The following is a 10,279-nucleotide window of genomic DNA, read 5'->3' on the forward strand; positions in this document are numbered from 1 at the left end:
TTCACACACAAATGATATATCTCCCTGTTCGGGCCTCGATCGACACGCTCTATACTCTCTCACGCAGATTGTCTATCTAGGTGAATTCATCAAGCCGCCACCACTCTTTCGACCTCATGGTGGGCCACGCTCACTCAATCTCTCTCTCTCTCTCTCTCTCTCTCTCTCTCTCTATATATATATATATATATATATATATATATATATATATATATATATATATATATATATATATATATACGTATGTCTCGATTGACCTCGCTCTTTCTCGGTCAAAAACGATATATCACCATGTTTGAGCCCAATTCGACCTATTCACATTGTATACTCTCTCACGCACATCATCTATCTAGGTCACTCTCTCCAACGCGTCTCACTCTTTCGATCGCACGACCCCTATGTGATCGGTTGACCTTGCTTCCTCCCACGCACAAAATATATCTACACGTCTGTGACTGGATCATCTCTCAAGCTCTATCTTACGGCCCTCACCCTTACCAAAATCTCAATCGGACAATATCTCTCCGGAGCATATATATTTGTTCAATGAATGCCGGACCACACTCACTTTGTCTCTCTATCTATATGTCTCTCGATTGACCTCGCTTTCTCACACTGTATCTTCCACGCATTGAAGCAACTACCTCTCCGTCCCTCACAAAGCTAGAGCTATTTACATTGCGAGGGGCACTCCAACCTTGGATTAATTTGTGTAGGCATTTATTCCGGTCGGTTTAGATTATATTTTCGTAGCATTCGACCCACAAGTACTCCAAACACCGTTGCAACCCACGCAACTCCCCTAGTTGATTTCCCTCTGGCTCGGTCATTGCTCTCTCACACGTCCTTTCTCGCCTTCAACATCGCACCATGCGACCGGGCCTTCAAGGCGCATGTCAATAGGCAACATACGTAGAATAGCAATGTTTTTTGTACCCCCTTTGTTTACATAATGTTTTTATATTACCACAGCCTAATTAATGGATAACATGTAATATTATTTTTAGTACTATTCGCCTTCACTTACTGGTGGGTTCCATGTGTGCTCTCTCTCTCTCCTCCCCTTCTACGTTTAGATGCACGGGCAAACAGGAAGAACTTGCGGGCGATGTTGCCTTTGACCATATCTGGACGCGTTCACAAGTCACGGCACCAGTTTCACGTACTAGCAGCACTAGTCAGTGTGTACATGCAATGCACGTTAATTTGGAAGTATATTAAGTGCATGTGGATATTAACTACTAGGATATTATTTGCGTGTTGTCATGTGATTAGCACTATTTTTGGCATGAAATTAACTGCATGCTAAACATGTTGAGCGCTCGACATTGAAGCAGTCTAGGTCGTTGGATGACAAGGAATACATGTGGCTTGATGATATTTTATATTTAATTTGATACGGCTCTAGCAGAACATTCAATCGATCAAACCATACATTTCGTTCAGTCTGACTCCGACTTTAAATTATACGACGATCGATATAAAATAAACAGAAATGATAAACGTTCGGATTTTAAGCATGGCAATCCGAACGTTTTTCATGGTAAATTTTGATTATGCGACGGTGGCGGGGGCGTCTCGCGGTGGGAAGCGGCTCCTCTGCCGTGCTCTGTGTGTCGTCGGGCCACTGACCGACGGCGATGGCGGCGTCTTGCGCCATTGTTGGCGTACTCCTGGACGTTGGCCTAGCTTCAAGGAAGGCCAAAATGTTCTGGACTTCGGAGCGAGTCAACTGGCGGGAGGAGGCGACTGGCGTTGGTGCAAGGAAGTGGCCGACGGTGGCCATCCATGCTACTGAGGGGGGAACTGGCACCCGCACGGGGACAGGCGCTGTCAACGGCGCAGCCGAGACATTCGAGTGCACGGGCACCGGCATGGGCGCGCACGTCAGTGCATGCACAGGCGCATGCGTTGGCAGGTGCATGGGCACCGGCACAGGCGTGCGCGTCAGTGCACGTGCAGGCGCATGCGCTAGCAGGTGCACGGGCGCGTGAAAGTCGGCGGGGACCTCGTGGAACCCCGTGGCATCAAGCTCGGCGACAATGTGCGGCTCCCAGCCCATCAATGCCACGGGGATGGGCGCTGGCGCAGTCGGGGCGACGGGAGCCGGAACAGGAGCGGGGACAGGCTTGGCGTCTTCTTGCAAGGCCAGTTCAAGCTCGTCCCAAAGCGCCTTATGTTCTTGAGACTCCGGCTGGGTGTCTTCCTCATGAAACTGGAACACTAAGGGCAGACCATCATGATGCGGCATGGCGTACGTTTAGGTCAGGCTAGTTGGAGGGAGACGAAAGGAGAATCGGAGAGGAAGAGAGAGGTTTGTAGCAATACCGGGTAGTGTGGGGTTGATTTTAAACTGCGGCGCCGGCGACATTAAAAGTGGGAGCAGTTGGGACGACGATGGACGGCGGAGCCTGGTCAAAGGGCTCGCCTCCCGGTGAGTCTGCACAGCGGTCTGCTCGCACGCCTCCCTGACAGCCGGCGCAGCGGTCTGCTCGCACGCCTCCCATCGACTCACACGCTTGCTGGGACGGCACCTGCCGATGAGAAGCGGGGACTCGTGGCGGCACGTAAACGCCCACGGTTTCAATAGTGAAAGGGTTCGCCTTAACGTGACAGGTCTTTGTTCCAAAATACCTTGGCTCTTCATTTGTGCAACTTGTCATAAGCAGCTTGTCTCGAATTGAAGAAAAACCTTACAAAGTAATATTTGTGCCATATCATGTGACCATGCGCAGTTTCAAGAATTTATGCTCACTTTTGGATTTTCTGAAATTTAAGATCCAGGATTCGAAACAATATCATAACCTGCATCATGCAATAAATTTTCAAGCCATACATCTGTCCTGTTGTATTTCTTAAGAATGGATTTGTTCAAACATTTTGCTTAGTTAAACCTCCTTTCCGGTTTATAGGGCTCAATTCGAAAATCTCACCAACCAAGGTAGATGGTGAGTGGTGGAACAATTTTTGTAGTTTGCAAAACCACTCAATTAATGCGCTTGCTTTCCTCAAAAATTGTGTTTACGAATGCATTAATTGTAATGAAGGCATGCATAAAGTACATGCATTGGTCAATTTTCTCTTAATTCTTGCATGTAATGATTTATTGCACCTTGAAATCTGAACATGTGATGGGGAACAACCAAATTGAGACTTATAAAATGGGAAAACTAAAATTTTGAGATAAGCCCTATAAACCGTAAAAGGATAATCCCTGCGTACCAGTGCATTGCCTGATATATTAACTCAAGTACTAGGCACGAACAAACGGGTCCAATTCTGTGGTCATCCTGGTGTAGTAGTAGTAGTACTAGGCAATGCAGTTGACGGGTGACCTTGGCGAGCGGTGACCGAGGGAATTGAACCGTGCTCGGCACGGTAGGTAACGTTGTCTAGTTACTAAAGCATCCCTCCGTTGTTCATCGGTAGTCATTATGGACTGGGGACATGAGGGGAATTTCCTAGGGATGGAATTCTGGCCGCCAGATATTTCGACTTGAAACGCTGAGGCTCGACTGGTTGGGGTTGCCTAATGTGCATACCACGCACGCCAGCGAAGGACATGAGCCCGTTTTTTTAGGATCGACACGAGCCAAGGTCTGGCTCGTACGCTGTTGGGTCCTGCCATTCGAGAATACGAAAGGAACCTTTTAAATTGCCAAATGAATCTATGTGTATTACAATACCCGTATTTTCCTTGCAAATACTAATCTCAACGTGGTAATTGATTTATGACGAGTTGTTGAATTAGAGTGAGTTTGTGATATAGTGATCTCAACGTGGATTTCACATTTCATGGTATCCCTAGTAAGTTTTCCAATGCAAATTCAAATTTAAAAGATGAACAATATGGAGGTGAGAAAACTTTGTATGTATCAAGCATATGACCACACACACACGCACAGATACACACACGCACGAACACAACAGCAATCCAATAAGAATAGTGCATCTATTTTTCCAACCCATGCATGTATGACACGAATTCAAAAATACTCCTTCTATTCCTAAATATTAGTATTTTAGAGAGTTCAACAAGTGACTACATACGGAGCAAAATGAGTGAATCTAGACTCTAAAATATGTCTATATACATCCGTATGTGCCAGTCATTTGAAGCCTCTAAAAAGACTAATATTTAGGAACGAAGGGAGTAAAATGTAAGCCATCCATGGTCCTCGGTTCAATATTTAAAATGAAACTGAAACTGAAACATGAATATTAAGTCTAGTACTACATTACATGCAAATATTGTGTTTAGCGGAGCTATGATTGTCGGGGTTCAACCCCTCGACCTTAGATAAAATTGTGGAGCTCTGTTTAGGGTTGTTTAGATTATATTTGTCCCCACCCTCCCAACCACCGATTGGTTGTGCACGCCCCACCCCTCCTCCCTGGGAGAATATCATGTGCCCCCATACCTTAGATGTTATATGCCGATATGAGTTGCTTGGAGCTTGTAGATCTGAGATATAGCAGCTCACATGATGTGTCTTAATTTTTTTGCAGGAAACCTTGATGAGTTTGAGAATTGCACACAATTTGTACAAAAACTACTTAGATGCCCTTTGATCCCATATCCAACGACCTCGAAGCTCGTATCACCGTAGCATCTAAGATGAAGGAGGACATCATATTATCCTGTATGTAAGAATATCATGTGCTACCACACCTTAGATGCTTTGGTGATACAAGCTCTTCGGAGGCGTTGGATTTGTGACCCAACACCTCCTCGGTGGTTTGAATGGTTTTTTGCAGAAAAGCCCCAAAAGAGTTCGGCCACTGCTCACAAGCACAAAGACTGCTCAGGTGCCATTGGATCTCATATCAAACGACCTCCAAGCTCGTATCACCGTAGCATCCAAGCCGCGATAGAACCTTATGTTTTCTCGCACGGGAGAGTATGAGGTGCTCCCGCACCGTAGATTCTATGGTGATACGAGTTCACTGAGATCTAACGGCCCACAGTTGGAGGTTTGAATGTTTTTGCAATATACGGCTGATAGAGTTTGGGAAATGCGCAGAAAGTACAAGTACTATGCATGTGCCATCTGATCACTGATCATACGACCTAGATGCTCATATCACCATAGCAGGTAATTAAGCTACGGGGAGCACCTAATATGAGCACCGGGGAGCCGTTGGATCGAAGATGCAGCGGCACACATGAGGCCTGAATGTTTTATTTGCAAAAAAACCTTTGGAGAGTTTGGAAATTGCGCATAATCACAAAGACTACTCCCAAGCCATTGGATCTCACTTCCAATGGTGTGAAAACTCGTATCACCATACTATCTAAGCTGCGGGGTGGATGTGATATTATATGCCGCTATCATTCTTGTTCGTAAACTTGCAAAATACGTGTAACTCGTGTCGTTACTTGTCTAACCGCGCAAAGTGTTTGTTCAAAAAAATCATCCTACACTGAAATATTGGAACAACACACGGGGGTCCCACTTGTCATTAATCAAATTTGGACCTAAAACTAACAAATCTGAAAGACGAGATTCGAACTGGCAACCTGGACTACAAAGCGTAAGTCGATAGCCTGAAAAAACGAACGGTTGTTGGCTTTGTCCCATAACTTGATTTTATATAGTACTTGCGTTGAGTAGAGTAGAGGGAGTGCCTCGTCAACACGTGCATGACCATTGTCTCACTTACTGGTGGGTCCCAGGTCTGCGATCTCAATATATCTTCTCTCCATCGTCTAACCTTTGCACGGGCACACACGAAGAGCAGCGCTAGCTTGCCGTGGTGTTATTACAACTAAAAAAAGCTTGGAAAATAGAAGAATCGCCTAGAACAAGAGACGTTGTGGCTGGTCGAGACGGAGCTAACCGTGCCACGTTTGCATGATGAAGCTGTGTGGCTAGTGGGGTGTTTTTGACCGACTGGCTGGGTCCCGAGGTCGAACCATAGGTACTATGTCTGATATAGTATATTTTTACACGCACATTTTTCCTCCGTGCCGAGACGTGGCACACCCTACCGCGCGGTTTCTGGGTCCTCCCGGGTGGTGCACGCATATATTCTTCCTGACGTGGGACGCCCTACCGCGTGTTTTCTGGGTCCCCCTCGGTCGTAGCGCCGAAGCAAGTAAATGAGTCATCAAATCATGAAAGACCACTTTTCCCACCGAGTACATTAGTGAAGCACGGTGGCTAACTAGTTGGGCTAGTTCGACCGATTAGCTAGGCCACCGCCACATTTGTTTTTTCACCCCTTTTTTTATCTACTTGTCGGCAGGTAAATTTAAATATCCACCGCGGCGTTGCTCTGGTATTTGGGTGCGGTAGGATTTTTAATTTTTTGATTGATGGGAGCAGGCGCGGTAGGATTTTTAATTTTTTGATTGACAGGAGCAGGCGCGGCAGCAATTAGTCATGATGACTCCGCCTGTAAAAACCCACTGCTCCCAGATGTGAGAAGTCGTCGACTGGTGTTTTACCGTGGTGAAAACCAAAAGATTCCTCGCTCCTCGGCTGGCTCTCTCCACCTTCCCGTAGATTGCATTGCCTTTCAGCCGTTTTGCGCCCTTTCCTTCCTCTCCCCATTGCTTCTACCTGGTGCCATGGCAGCGCAGTAGATCACAGAGTCCGAGGTGAGGCGCCTGACACAGGAGCTCCATGCCAAGGATGCGGAGCTCAGGGCCAAGGACCTGGAGCTCCGTGAGCTCAAGGAGGAGAGGAGTGCCATGCTCCTCAGTTATGTGCTGGAGTTCATGGAGCTTCAAAAGTGGCAGGCGTCCACCACAAAGATGCTTGAGGCGTCGGCGGCGTTGCTACAGAAAGCGGGAGATACGATAGGCCGTCAGGGGAGCCGGCTGGAGCACAAGCGAGCCAATCGTGACGAGGTCCAGGATCACATCAGCCACTTGGTGAACCAAGTTGCCACGCACGTGTTGCGGCTGCACGATGCCTACCGTCGTGCCAGCGCGACGATGCCGACCGTCGGGCTAAACCCGTTCGACCACCCGGTCGACTTCAACGAGTTGCGGCTTCCTGACCTAGTCTCCTTCTTCACCTATATCTTCGAGGAGCTGAGCCGTCTCTGCGCGATGGTGGGGCTGAGCTTGATAAGGAGGGGTTGCAGGCTACCGTCGCCGTTGCCAGGCGAATTCTTTCAGGGCTTCGTCACCGGAATCCATTCGTGCCATTGGACGCCGTCTTTGACAAGCTGGCTCCCGTCGACCGGGAGCGGGCTCTGCGGGCGGTTGCACCCTGCATCACCAACGTCGTGCGCCTCGAGAAGCAGAGGGACTTCAGTGGTGTTTAGGCGCCCTCTGCATTGGCATGTCCATGTCTCGGTGCAACATGACCATTGGATCAAACTCAGATGGTGCAGATCAGTCACTGTAGCACAAAGCGTGTGGGTGTGTTTGGTTGCATTCTCACCTCAATATAGTTGTTTCATCTTCGTGTATTTTTGTCAACCTACTAGTGTGGACTCATGCACCCTTCATGGTTCATGCACTCTGCCAAACACCCAAAAGTGGGTCGAGAAGGAAACCTTTGCTCCCATCCCGTGCACCCTTCATACACCCTATCCAACACTATAGGATGTGCTTCATATGGTTCATGTTTCGTGGAGTACTGTAGCACCATACTCTCCATGCGCTGTGGACCTAGTTCTATTAACATTGATCTCACCGTTCATTCTCGACCGGACAGTCGAAAAAGCGGTACTATGTTACATATAGGAGTAGTTGACATGCGCACACCATCATTTGTAATCGTCATATCTTACTACATTAGCAATAAGATTGTGTGGTACTGACGTATGAACCACTGCACATGCCTAGTAGTAGGAGCACTGTGTATGTTCAAGTGGCTGCCGTGTTTCGCACTCCTCCGTCGTAAGAGTGGAAACGCTTATTGTAATCATTTTTTCTTCAGAATGAAAAACAGTGGACACGCTCTACCATGCGGATCCTCCTCCAGCCAAGCACTAAATTACTCACTTTCGCCGACGTGTGGGACAGCCAGCACCTGGGTCCACCGGCCATGCACTAAATTACTCCGTAGTAGAGTGACTGTAGACTACCCCGATCGAACCGCCGTAGTAATGCGCAATGAGCCGTCAAATCACAAAACCCCTTCCTTTCCAGCAGTAAGTTGGACAGACGAAGCAACCATCATTTCACTCTTCTCTCTCAGCTTCCTCTCTTGAAGAAAACCCCCACTCGCTTCGCTTCTCCCTCATCTCGTTCCTCCTTTCACTCTTCTCTCTCAGCTTCCTCTCTTGGATGGACGCCTGAGCACCGGCTGACGTGATGTCTATGGCTCTGGCCAAAACCGTCGAGGCTCATGGTACGAAGAAGCGCAAGCACCCCGCTGAGACTACCGTAGACAAGCTCAAAGCCATCGCCCTGTCCAAGCCCCCCTCTCTGGGATCCCTCATTAAGCAAGTCCAGGTAATGTCTCTTGTTGACGATCTTTTTCTCGATCTTGATCGTGTTTTTTCATCTAACACGCAGTACTAGTACTGGTAGTACAATACAACTTTCTGGGTGATCTTGCATGTGATTTTAGTGTGCCAAATGACGGTTCTAAATTCCTCTTTTGACCAAAACATGCAAGAGGTTGACACTGATTTCTTATAGATTACTTTCAACTACTCCCTCTGTCCCAAATTTCTTGTCTTAGATTTGTCTAGATACAGATGTATCTAATACTAAAATGTGACTTGATACATCCGTATCTAGACAAATCTAAGACAAGAATTTTGGGACGGAGGGACTAATTTATGAACATCAATGCTACCTTTTAGGAGGGTATATTTGCCTCAGTAACTTGTGTTATGGATATTGCATGTAATCCCTCTGCTCTCATGCCTTTGAAGACATGTTCTAGTGTCTTTCTTCACTCATTTCTGTGCGTATATGTAGTCATATATGGAGTATAATATCGAAAATCATCTTATATTTCTGAACGGAGGTAGTAATAAAATATGGTTTCTGTTTGACTTAGAACCAGGTCCGCGGTGGAGATGAAGTTCTCAAAGTCATGCCGTTTGAACTAGAAGACCTGATGATGAGTTCTACTGCTGAACTATATAGCTATTGTGTCCTTGTCGCCACGTGTCTGAACTAGTGTTTTCCTGTAGAATTGTTGTCAGACGTGTTCTCGAGGCTGTACTTGACCACAACAATTTCCTGGCTGTGCCTTCGATTACGAAGGGTGTGGTTCTTGTAAAGCTTCCCAACAAATCCGATGCGGCCTGTCTTCATCATCATGTTTATGAGTGGAAAGACCACTCTGTTAGGTTCTCCAAAGTTGACAAGATGGTGATGGTGCATGTAGACATCTCACACAAAGTCCATGGCCTAGTCAGTTATGCGGGGTTCATCCCGTAGGTCGGTGACAAGAAATAGTCTGCAGAGTTTAGTTAGTGCAACTTTGCTTGTCTGTAGTAAGTACTATTGTTCAGTACTTGATTTGTGTTTGTGAACCCTGTATTGTTTATTAGTACTACCGCTTTTGGTGTGTGGTCAGTCCTGAGAACGGTCTATGTTAATGTTTGTCCACTCAATTCAGTCTGTACATTTTGAAGTATCCAGATCATATTTTTTGTGAGGATGGTTTATCAATTATGGTTACACTCCAATATTTGTATGCATTGCAGGGCTTATCGCACCCACCAGGATTTCCAGTCCCATCGATATTCGGTCCATACAATTTGTCACGACCTTTGGACTGTCCTGCTTGTGGGAGTAGGCAGGGGCCCTGCATGCCACGCGTAGTTGGGCGATCAATCTTCTGTTTAGTACTTCAACATAGTGATTTCCTAGTAAGGATTCATTCGTGTCACATCAAGTAAATCTTATTGATTTACTGTCTAAATCTTATTGATTTAATGTCATGTTTTCTTTCTTTTCCTGCAATTTTATGATGCAGGTTTTGCCATGTGACATTCATCACAGAATAAACCGTTTGGTTTGCTCTACAATGGCTATTTTTGCAGGTTTCACTTCTTATGTCGTGCCAGTAACAAAGGCACTGTCCATCACTTATATTACTCGAAAAAATTGGATCAGTCTATTGTCTGAGTACAAGTTGAATCCCTATGATGAACTACAGTTTGGTTTAACAAAAATGCCACAATTAGTCCTTCTCGCGTTTAAAAGAAATGAAGAAAAAAACTGGATCACGGTCACGGATCCTAGTCAAGTTAGAAAGCTGATCATAGCAGACCAGACACTATCGCTGTTGTCTCGCACAGATCGGACACCGGCAGTTGCTCTAGCACTAACAGCGGCAGCAGCTCAGTCTGATCC

The sequence above is a fragment of the Triticum dicoccoides genome, chromosome 7B, assembly GCF_002162155.2.
Source record: "Triticum dicoccoides isolate Atlit2015 ecotype Zavitan chromosome 7B, WEW_v2.0, whole genome shotgun sequence".
Taxonomy (NCBI): domain Eukaryota; kingdom Viridiplantae; phylum Streptophyta; class Magnoliopsida; order Poales; family Poaceae; genus Triticum; species Triticum dicoccoides.